The following is a 17,199-nucleotide window of genomic DNA, read 5'->3' on the forward strand; positions in this document are numbered from 1 at the left end:
GGGGCTCTCCGGCTAGGGCGCGCGGCTGGCTGGCTGGCGAGGGAGCAGGTGGGGAGGAGGCGGGGGACGGCGGCGGCGCCCGAGATTATTGGGGGGGCTGAGCCCCCCCAAAAAAATTTTTGAGGGGGCTCAAGCCCCCTCAAGCCCCATGGAGTCGGCGCCTATGCGTCGGCATTAAATAATTTGAAGAGGCCCATTTCAATTAACCTTCACTCCAGTAAGAACTGCAGATATAGGTGTGAATTAAATCTGCCGACCCTGGCTTCACTCACATTTAGGAAGAACCAAAGCGTGCACTTAATAATACATTTATTTTCTATCGAGGGAGGTGTTGGGGCTAGCTAATTACTGGCCACTGGCACTGGGTTATTACCGATCAAAGCTGAAGGATGAAACTCGGGGGGGACCATTAATGAAGTGTTAAAGCTTTCATCACTTTGGTGCATTTGGGCATAAACCGTAATCCCCTAAAACTACCACTGCCATTATCCCTGACCATTTACTGGAGCCGATGGGAGCCGGAGACTGCTGCGTTCAGAATCCAGGGACTCTTAGAAATAAGAATCTGGAGCCAGACTTTGCGTAGTAGATTTTTTTAAAGAGTTTCTTTTCTTGCAGAATTCCCCTTCCTTCCAGAATTCCCCTTGCTGCAAAATCCTGGAGTGGATTAGTCTCTGATTATTAGCCCAGAGCATTCAAAAATCCCGGACTGGGACAGGGAATGGATCTGCCATAAACATTACAGCAGAGATGGGGAACTAGTGGGGCTTGCTCCCCAAATTCTGGTTGTAGGACTGCAGCCTCAGGGATGTCAGAAAGCACTGTTTTCCATTTCTTCCCGTATTCACCACATGTACCACTATTTCCGTTCTGCTGCAGTTTGTCTTCTGCCATAAACTGTGTTACTCACCTTGCTGTCTGCTGTTACGTATGTTACAATGTCATTACGTTATTCTACCCCATTCATTTCAAAGCAAATGAAATGAAATTAAATGCAGGTAGGGGAGTGTAATAATTAGTTCATCATTTGCGGCGGCAGCACAGACCTGACAGATTCATAGCATTGATTTCCATTCCAGACACGAGACGAATAAGCAAACCTTGGGAATTTCAGCTCCCGTTGCTTGTTTTCATCAGATGTCTCTGACATCACTAGCTGGGAACCCTGTGGGTCTGCTGCCCTGTGCTCTGTTGAAGAAAAGCGTGGATAGAGATGGATTAAATAATGAATAAATCACTGCTTCTGCATTATGGATCAAAGATCTCTGCTGCAGCAACAGATGGCCGTAACAGCATTCTTGCGAAACATCACTTTCAAAAACATCTCACTCACCTTGACTAAATTTGTGAAAATATTCCACAATAGGGTTTTTTTCTTATTCCCCCCCCCAAAGAAAACTGGGACAAAATCCTAAAGATGCAAACACAGGATGCCTCAATATTATCACTGTTTAGCAGGCATACTGAACCCTAACCCTCAAAAAGTACCTTTCATTTGCTACTGCTGCTGTTTACATATTGCTTTTATGTTTTATTTTGCATTGATCATATTTCAATGTTTGTATTTCTTGATTTATTTTTATTTAATGTAAGGAGAAGAAGGGGCCAGGTGAGCCTCTCTGGGGATGCTGTCTCATAGCCAAGGCCATCCATTTGATAGTCACCAGCCTTGTTTCGCTTGGCAGGAGCCGTTGAAGCAGGCTGTTGGGTCTCTTTGAAATCTATGCTGCTGTGTGATCAGCTCTCAGTGCAACCGGGGTGGGGGGGGTCACATCATCAGGAAGGGATGTTGGATGCAGCTCAGAACTTGCTGTTCTAAACAGGCTCTGTAGCCAACAACACCTACAGATTTATAGGCATCGCGGTCATTTGCATTTCCATCAGGCATCCTTCCAAGGGGCCCAGAAGTACCCTATCAATTTTTCATTAGCTTTCATCAGTCAAAAAGCCATCTGAACATATGCTGTGTAGCACTGCTGGGACAGGTTTTCTATTTCCCCCTTTCCTGTGTATATTTTAACCAGACCATCTACCCTTTCCCATCATCTCTCCCGGCTCAGCAGGATGCAAGAGGATTAAATTTGAAGAATAATATTCTCTTTGTCCCCCCACCCCCCACATTAGCTAAAAAAACATCTCTCTTACAGTTAATTATCAATTCAAAATCCTTTATTAGGCATAGCACACCACACATTAACAAACAGACATCATATACAGACTGTATAAAATACGGGCTCAGTGAACACAATTTATCCCAGACCTATTCTTAACTCCAGGAAATAAATCGATGTACATAGATAATATAATACAACACAGCAACATCACCTACCACTAAAAACCACTAAGTCTCTTTATCATGGCCCATTCTCTCTTCATGGACAGCATTTAAAAATTCAGCCGCTATTAAAGTAATTTGGTCATCGCTGTCCGCCAGCAGGTCCTGAACAGTTGGTTGTGTAAAAATCTGTCTATTCAATTTTAGGGCCTCAAATAATTGTTTTCTGGCATGACTGCCAAAATCACAGGAAAAGAATATATGTCTTACAGTTAATTATCAGTGATCCATATTTCATTGTCCTCTAAATCACAGCTTTCCCACACTTCCCCCTCCCACAATCCAGATTCTCTCCTACCCAGGCCTGGCCAGCCCATGGGACAGACTGAGGCAGCTGCCTCAGGTGGTGGAATGCCAAGAGGAAGGGCCCTGCAGAGATCTCGTGAAATCTCACTGGACCCTCCTGTTGCCAATGCTGCTTTGAGGGTGCTGTTGCACGACCCAGATAAGGGAGGCTGTGGTGGGATGGTACCTTCCTGTTCTCCCCTCAGGCAGTGAAACTTGACACGACACCCCTGCTCATACTCTCCTGTTTTTTGGCATATCCCTGGTCCAAGAAAATCTAGACCGACTGAGGGAAAAGTGTGGGAAGGCAGTGATTTAGAGGTCAATGTCATACAGGCAATGGATAATTAATGTGGGTTGTTGTATGGTTGTTTAGTCATGTCCGACTCTTCGTGGCCCCATGGACCAGAGCACGCCAGGCACTCCTGTCTTCCACTGCCTCCTGCAGTTTGGTCACACTCATGTTGGAAGCTTCGAGAACACTGTCCAACCATCTCATCCTCTGTCGTCCCCTTCTCCTTGTGCCCTCCATCTTTCCCAATATCAAGGTCTTTTCCAGGGAGTCTCCTCTTCTCATGAGGTGGCCAAAGTATTGGAGCCTCAGCTTCAGGATCTGTCCTTCCAGTGAGCACTCAGGGCTGATTTCCTTCAGAATGGATAGGTTTGATCTTCTTGCAGTCCATGGGACTCTCAAGAGTCTCCTCCATCACCATAATTCAAAAGCATTAATTCTTCAGCGATCAGCCTTCTTTATGGTCTTCTTTATTGTCATCGCTTTTCTCCCAAGAAGCACGTGTCTTTTAATTTCGTGGCTGCTGTCACTATCTGCAGTGATCATGGAACCCAAGAAAGTAAAATCTCTCACTGCCTCCATTTCTTCCCCTTCTATTTGCCAGGAGGTGGGTATATATCCATTAAATGACAGTATGGATGTGCCCTTTATTAGTTCAGTTCTGCCAGTCTCTGGCCTCTTTAATTCTCTCCTATCCTCCACCGCAATATGTCAGTGGTACTCTTCAAGAGATGGAACAGCCAGGTGAAAATGAGGTCAGGGCTCCTGCACCTTTGCTAGTTGTTGTATGGGCAATCTATCCAGAAGATAAATTTTACTTTGAGGAGTTAGTGGTGTGACATGGTTCCCCTTCCTGCCTCTGTCCCTCACCCCCACCCCCTGCCTTCTTGTCTCTTGTTAAGTTATTTGATGGCATGAAGAACAGCCTTTTGTGTCCTAATCAGTTGGGAGGAAGTGATAGTGCTAGGTACCTTCTTTGATGTTGGACATTGGATTGAGAAAGTGAGGCATTAGGAGAGGGTGCCTAATGAATAATCTGCACTTAGCCAGTAATGAATGATGTGCATGTAGCCAGTCGGGCAAGCAACACAGGCTAGCTAACTATAAATTGGATGGTTGTGGGCAGAGTTTTTTGAGAAGCTTGTGTATGGAATTGATCGGCCACGGGGCTGTGTAAACTGAGGCTACCTGGGGGAGTCACTTTGCTACTTCTTGAGGGCTTCCAAGTGGCAGATTGAAGTGCTTGCTTGGTATATATATATATTGCTTGCTGTTTAGAGTTAAAACCTTTTAATCTTCTCACTCACTTGTGTTTTGTATTACTTCTGAATCTCATTTTAAAAGAACCACCTTGCATTTGGCAAGACAGTTGTTTAGAAGAGGCAATTTCAGCAGGGGCAGCTTGTCATGCAATTATTATTATTACTGTTTTTTTCTGTTGTGAACTGCCTTGAGATTTATGATTGAAGGGCAGTATACAAATAATAATAATAATAATAATAATAATAATAATAATAATAATACTGGTGCGGAAGCCTTATCTTGCCCCCTTCCTCCTCAGGCCCCACTTGTAATCCAGTGGTAGAGCATCTGAAGTTCCTAAATTGAATCCCTGGTATCTCCTGATAAGTCTGGGAGAGACTCCCTGCCTGAAACCTTAGAGAGTTTCTACCAGTCAGTGTTGACAGTACTGAATTAGATGGGCCAACGGCTATAGCAGCTTCCTAGGTTTCTATGTTCATTGGGTCACCATACCAAGAGGAAGAATTAAGCCTATTGAGTGCTGTCTTCTCCCCCCCCTTCCTGTCATTTAATATTTCCTATTGAATTATTCCAAATTATACTACTCTGACATACAAGATGGCACCATATGTTTCTTACTTGCACAATTGCTTCTTGAATCATATGTCGCCTGGGGAGTTTGAAGTAAATACAAGTTATTCCTTAAATTAGTCTCCTTCGTTTTTCCGAAGCGTTAGCTCTTTGATTGAAAGGTGGGGAGGTTTCTCCTACTGTGTAGGAGGCAAAGACGTAGATTGTTAATTAGCGGGCTCAGTCGTTTCAAGACTTTGGGAGGGTTTTAGCCTTACCTTAGGAACCTGTTTGTAATCAGATTCTGATTGGTATTTCAGGCTGAGTTAGAGCCAAAGTTGCTGCAGAAATCCATTAATAGGTTATTTTCCCATGTTTCCGGCAGCTGCAATGGGAGGGGGAGGATATAAGAATTAGGACGGTATTGCTGCTCAGGTAATGGGCTTGACGCTTTCCTTCCCATGCCTTTTTACTGATTTAAATCCTACCCTTTTGAAGTGACTAAGTAAGGTAGAAAAGGAAATGGACCCCTGGATGGTTAAGTCCAGGCAAAGGCAACTGTGGCGTTGTGGCGCTCATCTTACTTTTAGGCCGAGGGAGCCGCCCTTTGTCCACAGACAGCTTTCCAGGTCATGTGGCCAGCATACCTAAACAGCTTCTGGCACAATGGGACACCATGATGGAAGCCAGAGCACATGGAAATGCTGTTTACCTTCCCGCCACAGTGGTACATACAGTGGTGCCCCGCAAGACGAATGCCTCGCAAGACGAAAAACCCGCTAGACGAAAGGGTTTTCCGTTTTTCGATGTGCTTCGCAAGACGAATTTCCCTATGGGCTTGCTTCCCCCACCCCTTTTTCTAAGCCGCTAAGCGGCTAATAGCCTTTTAGCCGCTGAGCCTTTAATAGCCGCTAAACCGCTAATAGCGCTAATCCGCTAAGCCGCTAATAGGGTTGCTTCGCAAGACGAAAAAACCGCTAGACGAAGAGACTCGCGGAACGGATTATTTTCATCTTGCAAGGCACCACTGTATTTATCTACTTGCACTGGCGTGCTTTCGAACTGCTAGGTTGACAGGACCTGGGACAGAGCAACAGGAGCTCACCCCATCATGGGGATTCGAACCGCCGACCTTCCGATCAGCAAGCCCAAGAGGCTCGGTGGTTTAGACCACAGTGCCACCCACGTCCCTAAAGCCACTAAGTATCCTTTGCAACACACAAGTATCTCTAGTGGTTCCCTCTAAGAGCCAAATAGCTCAATAGTTTCATTGCAAAAAGGCAAACAAGAAGGGTGGTCTGTCCGTCCCCGCATCTGATCACAGCCCAAATAAGCCCCCTCTGTGGCAGCTTGAAATCATTATGATTTTAAGACTAGCTCCATCGGGCTTTCCCAACAACTGCCCCACAGGGCCCTGGTGAGACTGTTTGTTCTTCTTGCTCAGTTCCTGTTTGTGCTGGCTCAACCTGACCATGTCCACATTTCATTGAATAGCAGGACCCATACCCACCCTCACGGTTGTTGTAAACAAAGGACAGGTGCAACTACTCTATTTCTCTTGGGGGATCAGGCACAGTTACCTTTCACCTCATGCTTTTTAGGCACAGGTCTGCATTTTAAAGCGCTGTGTCAGAGCACTTTTTCTTTCCCCCCCCCAAGCGCTTTCCCAACAAAATCCCACTCTTTAACACTGAATCGGAACAAACAGCCATTTGGGTTTTCTGTGGGTTGCTGTTTGCTTTGATTTAGCTGCAAAGAGTGGGTTTCTGCCACGAAAGTGACAGGACACACACAAAAAGTGCTCGTACATGGCACATTCAAATAGGGTTGCCATATTTGAAAAAGTGAAAATCCAGACACAAAAGTTGTTAGGCTTTTTTTTTTCAAGATCTCAAAAAAAGAGGTTTTTGAGCTTTTTTTTAAGGAAATTCGCAAAAAATATAGACACATAGGCTGCCATACATATGGGTTTTCCCAGACACCTCAGCAATTTCTGCCTGGTCACTGTTACTGACTGCCATATTCTGGCTATGTCCGGGAAATTCCGGACATATGGCAACCCATAAACACAGCACAAAAGGAAGCCTGGATGAGCTGAGCCCTACGTGAGTGCACAGTTGCTGAGCTTGGTGCATTTTGCAGGAATTGTCTGAGGTGCAGCGCAGCTTGCACTGTGGAGTGATACAGTCATACCTCGGGTTGATGTAGCTTCAGGTTAAGCATTTTCGGGTTGCACTCCGCGGCGACCTGGAAGTAACGGAGCGCATTACTTCCGGGTTTCGCCACTTGCGCATGTGCTCAAAATGACATCACACACAAACGTGGAAGCGGCAAATCACGACCCACACATGCACAGACGCATGGACGCGGGTTGCGTTCACTTCAAGTTGCGAACAGGGCTCTGGAACGGATCCCGTTCACATCCAGAGGTACCACTGTATATCTTTATGAGAAAGGGAATAAGAGAGAGGAACCTCCAAGCTTCCTAGACTGCCCATCTTGCCCTGACCTCTGTTGATCTTCCTTCAACGCTAGGCTGATACTCCTAGGGTTGCTGACCTCACGCCATATTTCCTTTCCTTCTTCCTTCTTCATGTTTCTCCCATGAGATCAGCCATGAGGGCAAGCATAGATCATTGTGTCTCCATTATAGCATGATAGATCTGGGGAACTTTCCTACCAACATGGATTTCCAATAATAAAGATTAGCTTTCTTGTTTTCTTAAAACCTGGTGTGTGATTGTATCCAGAGAAAGTCACAGAGCTATGTTCTCAGAGTTCCTAGAAAGGGGGGGTCAACTGTTAAGCCATTCTGAGAACTGGAGCTCTGTGAAGAGAATAGGGATCTCGAAACTCTTGTCAAAACTACAGTTCCCAGGATTCTTGGGGAGGAACCCATGACTGTTTCAAGTGGTAAGATTCTGTTTTGATTGTGTAGTGCAGATGGAATCTGAGAAGTAACAATTTGTGTTGGGGCTTATCTGCACTTAGCTTTCCCCTGCTGTTTCCAGACATGGTCCGTGCTTAAAAGCTCAAAAGCTCAATCCACGAAAAACCCAAATGGATGTTTGCTGCAACTGAGCACTAAACAGGGTTTTCACAGGGAAAGATCCGGGGGAAAAAAACAAAACACAAAATGCTGGGACACAGAGATTTTAAGTGTGAGCAGTGCATGCAAGGAGCAGGACAAAAGGTCAGTGTGGCTAAGCCCTTAAGTCTTTCAGCAAGTGAAAACACACACAAAAAAAACTCATGGCCAGTGGTGGCTGTGGCTCTTTGAGACTAATAGGGCAGAAAGCCAACAGTAGACAGAGGCAGAGCCAAAAGCAAGCAGAGTCAACCAATCCTACTTTTCTCTCCATCCTCTTCCCACGAGTTCGGCAAAAGCAACTCTGGAACTAAAGTGAGGGAGTTGGTCACGTACCCCCTCAACTGTGGACATCCCAGAATTACAGAAGCCATCCTGGCTTCTGATTTGATGCTGGAGTGTCCTGCTTTGGCTCCCCTGAGAGAGCAGCCCCCAAAGAAATCTGTTTTGGGGGAGGGTGCTCTTGCGCGAGTCACCTGGTTCCAGCAAGAGCCCAGCTCCAAAAAAGACTCAGGTTTCCCCTCTGCAGCATGTTGGAGAGTATGGGACAGGTGGTGCCACACCCCCCCACACCCCCATCCCGTAAGAAAGCAGGCAATTGGAGGGTGGTGGAGGACAGACTAAGGTTGTTTGGGAAACAAGCACCCCATTCGCCCCAAAGGACCAGCCTCCCGTGCCCAAGAGTGCAATTGCCATATGGAATTGTTGCAACGCATGGTTTTCGGGTGCAGGGGCATAGCTAGCTGCTTTGGCACCTGTAGTGGTGGGTGCGGGGCGATCCGCACACAGGGCCATGCCGGTGATCTGCAAACTGGGGTCTGCAGCGCTCCACCCAGGGGGGCACCACAGCATTCCATGGCGATCTGCACACGGGGGCACAAGCTGCCCAAAGAGTCAGCTTGGTGGGCGCAAGCGTCAAGCTGCCGTTTCGGGCAACGCGGGGCCCCAAGCCACCGCGTCACTCCCAGGAGAGACGCGCTGCAGGGTAAGTGCCACCCCCAGCGGAGTGCCATTTTGTCACCCCCCCCCTCAAGGATGACACCCGGGGCAGACGCACTCCCCGCACCCCCCCTTCCTACACCCTTGTTTGAGTGGCCATTTTGTAATGTGTGAAGCAGCTCTTGCTGGCCTCTTCTGGCCACTCAGAAGTCTGCGCTGATCATTCCTGCCATCTAATCATTCCGAAGCAGAGGGCACCCAGTGGAAGAAACCCTCCCCGTGCCCATAACATATTGGGCTAAGCTGCAAGCCGCTGATCCACCGAAGTGCTCCCATCGCAAATCAAAGGAGAGACAGGATTGTCAGAGCACCAATGAGCCCTGCCCTTTTCTTCCGGCATGGCTTTAAGTCGGATGCTCACAAAGTCACTGGCTCTTAGAGGGGGAAAATAAGCAAGCATGATTTGAGGGGGGAAATAAGCAAGCATGATTTGAGCTTTCTGCAAATGTAGATTAATTGGCTAAATAGAATTCCTAATCAGCCACCTACACCAGCTAATCTGAACTCTCTCTGTAGCGAGAGGTTGTTTACTGCTGCTTCAACAAAGATCTCACTACAGAGACTGGAAGAGGCCTGAGCATAAGAAAGTGTTTGTTTTGCGGTAATCGGTCCCCAGATGTCTTACTGCCGTGCCAGCAAGTGGAGAGTTTGCTTCTGAGCGCCAGGCTCCAGCTGCAGAGCAAAGCAGCAATGGAAGGCAAGATGTCTCCCTTTCATTCCAGATTGAATTAATATGGGGCAAACAAAAGCCACTCACCCCAGGGCCTGGAGCAAGCCTGCAAAACCTGTGACCCGTGAAGCAGAAAACCACTTGCCAGCTATGGAGTGTGGCCTGCCTGTTCCATTTTTACAGTTATAGTCAGGCAGCAAAAAGAGGATGTTAAGTTGTGGGTGAACATATCAGACGACACAGTGATTCTTCAAACAGCTCTTGTTTATTCAGAGGCCAGAACAGAACTGAGCTGAAGGGTTCAGCCAGCCTGCTTATATAGAGCTCCAGTACACATAATTGTAACAACTTTCTAAAACTATTCAATCACTGAACGTCACTTTCGATGCCTTATTTGCATAACTATCTACAGTATCCCCCTGCTGGCCCAGGGTGAGAACTTCAGTACATAACAGAGGAGGTCTATGAGGTCCCTGGCAGACCGCCCTAGATTGCTGGTGGGTTGTATTCACCTAGGTGGGATCACATGCTGTATTTGGAGGGAGTATTAAGGGGAAAGCTTAGTAGACCAGCTGAGCAACTGATCCATGGAGTGCCACAGCAGCAAACGCCTCTAACATTTCCCTGACGAAAGTAGGAACGTCTTATTCTATTATTATTATTATTATTATTATTATGTTATTTATATTATTTATATGTGTTGGGAGGTTCTCCAGATTTGGAGGCAGTGAAGGAGCCGTGAAGGGAGAGGAGAGGAAGAAGACACTATTTGCACAATCGGAAGCTGGTTTGACTTAACTGGAGTCAGCTCTATGTTATTGGGAGGGCAAGTACTATTAAACTTCATTTTTTAATTGTGTATATTTCTTGTTCCAACAGGCTTGGGGGAACAGATTGTTTTTTAAGGAAACGGCTGCTGCTGTTGTGTTTTTATTGTAATGATCTCAATGTTTTAATTATAGAACACACACACACACACATATAAGAATTGTCAAGTTTGAAGCGACCACATGGGTCTTTAACCTTCTGCAATGGAAGAATCTTTCACCCAGTGTAGAACTCAAACCCACGACCCTGAGATTAAGAGTCCCTGCTGTACCTATTGAGATATATGTTCTGTTTAATTGTGCGTGTGTTTTTAAGTATTGTTTTTCTCTGTTTTTAGCTGTTTCTGATTTAGCTCTAAGCCGCCAAGGGGGGCGGGGGGGAGGCTTTCTCAGACTCGGCCCTCCAGATGTTTTGAGACTACAATTCCCATCATCCCTGACCACTGGTCCTGCTACCTAGGCATCATGGGAGTTGTAGGCCAAAAACATCTGGAGGGCCGAGTTTGAGGAAGCCTGATATAAATATAATAATCATAATATGGTGTGAGTCTCCAGGAGATGTTTTGTATTTGGCAACAGATGATTTGAATTAAAATAATGCATTTACTCCCAGCGGCTGGTAGCAAGAAAACAAATAATCTAAGATCACAAATAATGGGTGGATGGACAGAAGAAATAAGATAAAAATTCTAAGATCCTTCCGTCCTGCATTAGTGAAAGCTCATGCAAACTCTTATCACTAGGTGGCTCTCACCTATTAAATGTGCCTAAAAGAGTTAAGACTCATCTGCACTATATATTTAAAGCAGAATCATACCACTTTAAACAGTCGTGGCTTCCCCAAAAGCATCCCAAGATCTGTGGAGTGCTGAGAGTTTTCGGGGGACTTCTATTTCCTTCACAAAACTACAATTCCCAGAGTTGTTAGTGAAGGAGGATGGATGGTTAAAACACATTGTAGCTCGGCAAATGTGGAAGCCTGGTTGGTGACGTCACCATTACAGCATTTCAGTACTGTGCATTGATGGCTAGTGCTGAAATGAGATAGACCTATTTCCTCCAAGCTCAATCTGGAAGAGAAGGTGATACATCTTGAGGAAGAATAACACTATGGTGCATTTCCTTGGAGTTGGAGCCTACCATTGAAATGATTTGTGCCTGTTCACTAGGCTGCCATATTTCAAAAAGGGAAAGTCCAGACACAAATGTTGCAAGATCTTTTAAAAAAAAAAGTTGTTTTTGAGCTCTTTTTAAGGAAATTCGCCAAAATCTATACAATGGTACCTCGGATTACATACACTTCAGGTTACATACGCTTCAGGTTACAGACTCCAGAAATAGTACCTCGGGTTAAGAACTTTGCTTCAGGATGAGAACAGAAATCGTGCTCCGGCGGCGCGGGGGCATCCGGAGGCCCCATTAGCTAAGGTGGTGCTTCAGGCTAAGAACAGTTTCAGGTTAAGACCGGACCTCCGGAACGAAGTAAGTACTCAATCTGAGGTACCACTGTACTTCCAACAATGGTTGCCACCAGGAAAACCAGTTGCGATTTCTGACCAGGACACTGTTTCCAACTGCTGTGTTCCAGCTATGTCTGGGAAATTCATACTTTAGCACAGTTCCTTTTCTGAAAATGCAACAGAGAAGAAGAGGCCGCATCTGCTGTCTGGTGCAGTTGCCAGTTTCAGTGAGTAATTCTGCACGAATCAAACTTCTCCGCACGACTCAAATAAATAACCTAATGGCAAAGTGCACCAGCCCTTAAGCTGCAAATGTTTGAGCCTGGCCTGCAGCACCTACTGGTTTATCATCCATCTATTGAAGGGTGGGCATTGTGTTCAAGGAGCCCAATAGCTACCTTGCAGCTACACAGAGGGTCCTGAAAATATGCCCTCAGTTTCCAAACCTTTCGGAAGAGCTGGAGTAACGTATTTTCACTGAAGATAATCGCCCTGGGAACCAGAGGATCATGTTTGCCTTCATGAATATTCAGCAGCTAGTACATTCACCTTCAGGTCTGTAATTTGCATTCCATGTTTCCCTCTGGGACCTGTAGCACTAAGCCTGGTAAATACTTTACAACGTCCGTGGAGAGACTCTGAACGCAAAGGAGCAGCATAAAAGCTGAACAGAGATTAAATATGAATGGGCTGAGCTGCAGCATTTAGTAGTTAAAAGCCGCATGCTGTGCTTCATATTGGTATGGCTTTCTCGCCGGTGTCCTGGGATAATGATTCCAAGTTAAGGCGTCTATAGATGTTACACAAGAACCAGTACAGCTTGCTGTTTCACTTTTCCAAGCATGCAGAAGACTTCGGATGAAACTTAAACCAGATAACTTTAAGGTGGTTTGTAAAGACCTCATAATACTGGCTTTTTTGTGGTGATAACGTTTCAAATGGGTAGAGTTTTACAATCACTGTTAGGCTTTTACTTTTTTGCATTTCCTACATATGTAGTTTGGGTATAATAATACCTACAGGGTTGGGAAGGATCCCTTCTTTTAAAATGGCTCCCTCGTACCACCATGAAACACTGGGCCCCTAAAATATGCAAAGAAGCAGAAGCAGAAATTGTGACATTGGAGGAATTAGCACAATTGCCTGAAGTATTTATTTGTTTAAGTTACCGTATTTATTTATTTATTTATTCATTTATTTATTACATTTTTTTATCAGAATTTTATTAAGTTTTAACAATAAAAAAGTTCAGAAGAATACAAAGACAGAGAAAATACAAAGTTACAAAGTACAAAAATACACACTTTAAACACGAAAAAAGAAAAAAAAGAGAAAAACACATATAGAAAAAGAAAAAGGAAACAAAAATTCCCTCTTTCTTAATTTCATCTTTAGTTAACTTATTTTCCTGACTTCCTCACGTCTCCCGTTCTTGTATCCCTTTTAATAATTAATTCAGCAAATTCTTGTCCTATTAGTTTATCTATTGTTAATCCAATCTTACATTTTACCTTGTTGCCAGAGCCCCTGCAATTCATCTCAATGTCATCAGCATTCAAAAATTTTACAGTACTTCTGCAAATAAGTTTTAAATTTCCTCCAATCTTCTTCCACCAACTCTTCTCCCTGGTCTCGGATTCTGCCAGTCATTTCCGCCAGTCATATCCCCAAGTAGTTCAAGGTGGCACACACGGTTCTCCCCTTCCCCATTCTGTCCTCGCAACAACCCTGAGAGACAGTGACTGGTCCAAGGACACCCAGTGAGTTTCATGTCTGAGTGGGGATTTGAACCCAACTCTCCCAGGTCTTAGTCCAACAATTTAACCACTACACCACAGTGGCTCCCATCCTTCTGCCCAAAGGAGCAATCCTTCGTTCTGCTCAGCAATATCTGCAATACAGCCTCATCCAACACCAGCCGACTCCATCCTTAAGATTGGACTCTGTTCATAGTCCGCACGAGAATCTGTGGTGAGAGGACTCATAAAATGGCCTTCTCTGTGTTGGGGGACCTTGACTCTGGAATGATCTCCCCCCAGAGTTGCATGTCTCCTTTGTGGTTGGGGTTTAGATGCCACCTAGAACGGTTTCTATTTTCCTAACCCTTTCATTCTGAGGTGGTAATAGTTTCCCTGAACAGCAATGTGTGGGTTGTGTTTTTAAATTACGGTTACATAATGAATGCTTTCGTTTTGTATTTGTTTCGTTCCTTAATCCTTTGTCGCACACAGCCCTTTGCTCTGTTCAAGGAAGGGTCATTTATAAATACAATAAGATGAAAATGTAGCGTGATGCAGGTGTTTTTTCCTGCTCTCATTTTTTGTTTCAAAGCAGGCTTAGCAGAGTCTTGCCCTCCTCTCGCCAACCACAAAAGGGAACTGTACAACATACATGCTCATTATCTGAGCAACAGGCTCACCGGCTCCAATGTGGTGGGTTTAGATAGCACTTCTTAGGCAAACCCAACAGATGTTGTCATCAGCAGAAATTGTCCCTGCACACAGAAGGCCAGTGTCACCACAGCATATTTTTTTCCTCTGTGAAAGACTACCTGGAAACAGTGTTATATCAGAATATGTAAAACACAATGGAGAGCTGATGTGGCAAAGTGCTTACAGTGTCGGACCAGGACCGAGGAGACAAGCTGACCTTGGGCCAGCTACTGCTCCTTATCCTAACTTACCTCGTTGTTGTTGTTGTTTAGTCATTTAGTTGTGTCCGACTCTTCGTGACCCCATGGACCAGAGCACGCCAGGCACTCCTGTCTTCCACTGCCTCCCGCGGTTTGGTCAGACTCATGTTAGTAGCTTCAAGAACAGTGTCCAACCATCTTGCCCTCTTTCGTCCCCTTCTCCTTGTGCCCGCCATCTTTCCCAACATCAGGGTCTTTTCCAGGGAGTCTTCTCTTCTCATGAGGTGGCCAAAGTATTGGAGCCTCAGCTTCAGGATCTGTCCTTCCAGTGAGCACTCAGTTCCTTAAGAATGGATAGGTTGGATCTTCTTGCAGTCCATGGGACTCTCAAGAGTCTACCTCACAGGGTAGTTATAAAATGAAAATAGCCATGCATGCCACCTTTTGCTCCTTGGGATATAAATGCAAGAAAATAAAGTGCACATGAATATTATAGGTGATATGAGTGAGGAGGAGTTCAGATGAATCAAATCTCCTGGGATAGCTCAGTCGGTAGAGCATGAGATTCTTAATCTCAGGGTTGTGGGTTCAAGCCCCACATTGGGCAAAATATTCCTGCATGACAAGGGGTTGGACTAGATGACCCCCAGTGTCCCTTCCAACACTGCAGTTCTATGATTCTGTGATTCCTGCTCGTGGAGCCAGTGGAGGTTGATCCATTTGGGCAAGTGGGGTGCTGCAAACTTTGTACGCAGGTGGTGCCCTGGGTTAAACCACAGAGCCTAGGGCTTGCCGATCAGAAGGTCGGTGGTTCGAATCCCCACGACGGGAAACTCTGGGACAAAACTAGACATGTTGGCAGAGAGATATGATTGGATCTCCGGGATTTGGTGTGGCTTTGCTATTATGGGACTGGAGTTCAGCTCAATTCCTAGCCAGGTGAGGCTTCTGGATGCAGCAGTAGCAGCAGTGTCATCATGGGGTGTAAGTTGTGGGGTGTCCCAGGAGAGCAAGGCAAGGCGTCAGCCCCATGGGACTTGGTTGGCATGTGGGTCCCAGCAAATGCCCAGGTATGCTGGGGATTGAAATGATGGTGAGTGCTGTTGAGGGGACAAGGCTCCAGCATGCCTTAGAAATGTCACACAGCCTTCCAGGTCCTGGAGCTGAGCCCGTCAGTCCTATACATCTCTTTCTACACAATGCCTAAAGCCTTGATCATAAGGACCAGCTCATAAAATTTCTGAGAACCAGCTGTCAGCGAAGGAATGCAAAGCCCCCTTGAAGATGCTCTTCTCAAGACCCATCTGTTCTGCCGTGCAATTTTATCTGGAATATTCCGTCTCCAGTCCACACACATCCGGCCCATGCTCCTACAACGCTGCTTCGGCACTGTATCATCTTGGGCCGATCCCTGCAATTCTCTTTCGCTCCAAATTTGCATGGCTTCCCAGACAGAAAAACTCTTGTTTAGGTTATGGCCTGGAAGTCTACAGCACTATAGACACAACAAAACAATGTGCCTAAGGAAGGGTGGAGAATTAGAGATCAAAAGGACCCTTTTTGATGAGAGAATGCCAAACATCAGCCCTGCTGGCTTGGGACCTACGCATACTGAAACAGAAATCCCTTTCAAGTCAAAGTTTACAAAGGCCCTCTCTGCCCTCTCTTATGTGTAATTCCCAGATCTGCATTTTTTAAGAATGCACCAAGCAATTTTGCTTATTTAGTTAATGGGAATCTTTTCAAACAACAAAAAAGAAAATAGCAATAGTTTTGTTGTAAACTGATCTCATTCCCACTGATCCACTCATGGCATCCAACACTAGACAAATGGAAATAAGTGGATAAGCTTTGCACCTGTGCCATTTATAGACCTCCATGTTCAGATTACTGTAGGGGAGTCGCTTGTAAGTATTTTCTGGTTGCTCCTGTAGTTTGGAATACCCTTTTCTCCTTCCCTCCGTGACCCACAAGGCAATCTATTTTAGGTACCTCCTGAAAACACACTTGAAAAAATCCAGACAGGAGCTGGTTTTAGCCCAGCAACAACACCCCCTTTTTGAGCAAGGGAGTTGAGAGGGTCATGGGGGCACAACTGCAAGCCTTTGGGGGGGGATATGGATTATCTAGGCCCATTCCAATCTGGGTTCCAGCCTAGCTTGGGGGCTAAATCAGCCTTGGTCACCCTGATGTATGACCTTCATTTTGAAGGCTTGAAGGGAAGGCTACAGGATAAGTGAATTATTCTACTCTACTGCACTCCCTCTGAAACACCAGACAAGCAGCCTTGGTGACTATGAGTGCTTCTTGCCAGCTTTGAATACTTTTGATACTATTGTACAGCTGTTTTATTGTAATTATTTGTATGTTTTAGACAGATTTTATAGGATGAGTCCCATCAAGGAAAAAGGCAGGGCATTAATTAATTAATTAGCCATTCCCTGCCAGAGATAGTTTGACTAGAGCAGCTGCTCTGCGGATTTATGGTCGAAGACTGCATTAAATATTGATTTTTAATTACATTTTTAATCGCTTCTTTCAATTCACCGCGCAGAGTTTTATGGTAAACACGATAGAATGCAGTATAAATAAGAACCGAAAGAAGCGTTTGGAAATACATGGGGAAATCGTGCGGCGAATTAGGGCGGCGCATCGCAATTGCTACCAAAAGGTGGTGGTGGGGGAGAGATTCGTTGACTGTCCCCCGACAGAGACCCCCGGCGATTTGCAAGCGCTCCCTGCGGAGAGGCGAAAGTTTTTTTGGAGGAAGAAGGCGCAAGCCTGAGCGGTACATCTGCT

General features: G+C 45.5%; 1 long non-coding RNA gene across 1 annotated transcript; it reads right to left on the reverse strand.

Moving 5' to 3' along the window:
• Positions 1-202: 202 nt before the first annotated feature.
• Positions 203-17,199, reverse strand: LOC309534421. The gene is made up of 3 exons (XR_014220705.1): positions 17,019-17,199; positions 5,003-5,109; positions 203-1,188 (listed from the first exon to the last, which is right to left on the reverse strand). It is a non-coding gene; the product is annotated as an uncharacterized lncRNA (long non-coding RNA).

Source organism: Podarcis vaucheri, assembly GCF_965113315.1.
Source record: "Podarcis vaucheri genome assembly, chromosome: 6".
Lineage (NCBI taxonomy): Eukaryota > Metazoa > Chordata > Lepidosauria > Squamata > Lacertidae > Podarcis > Podarcis vaucheri.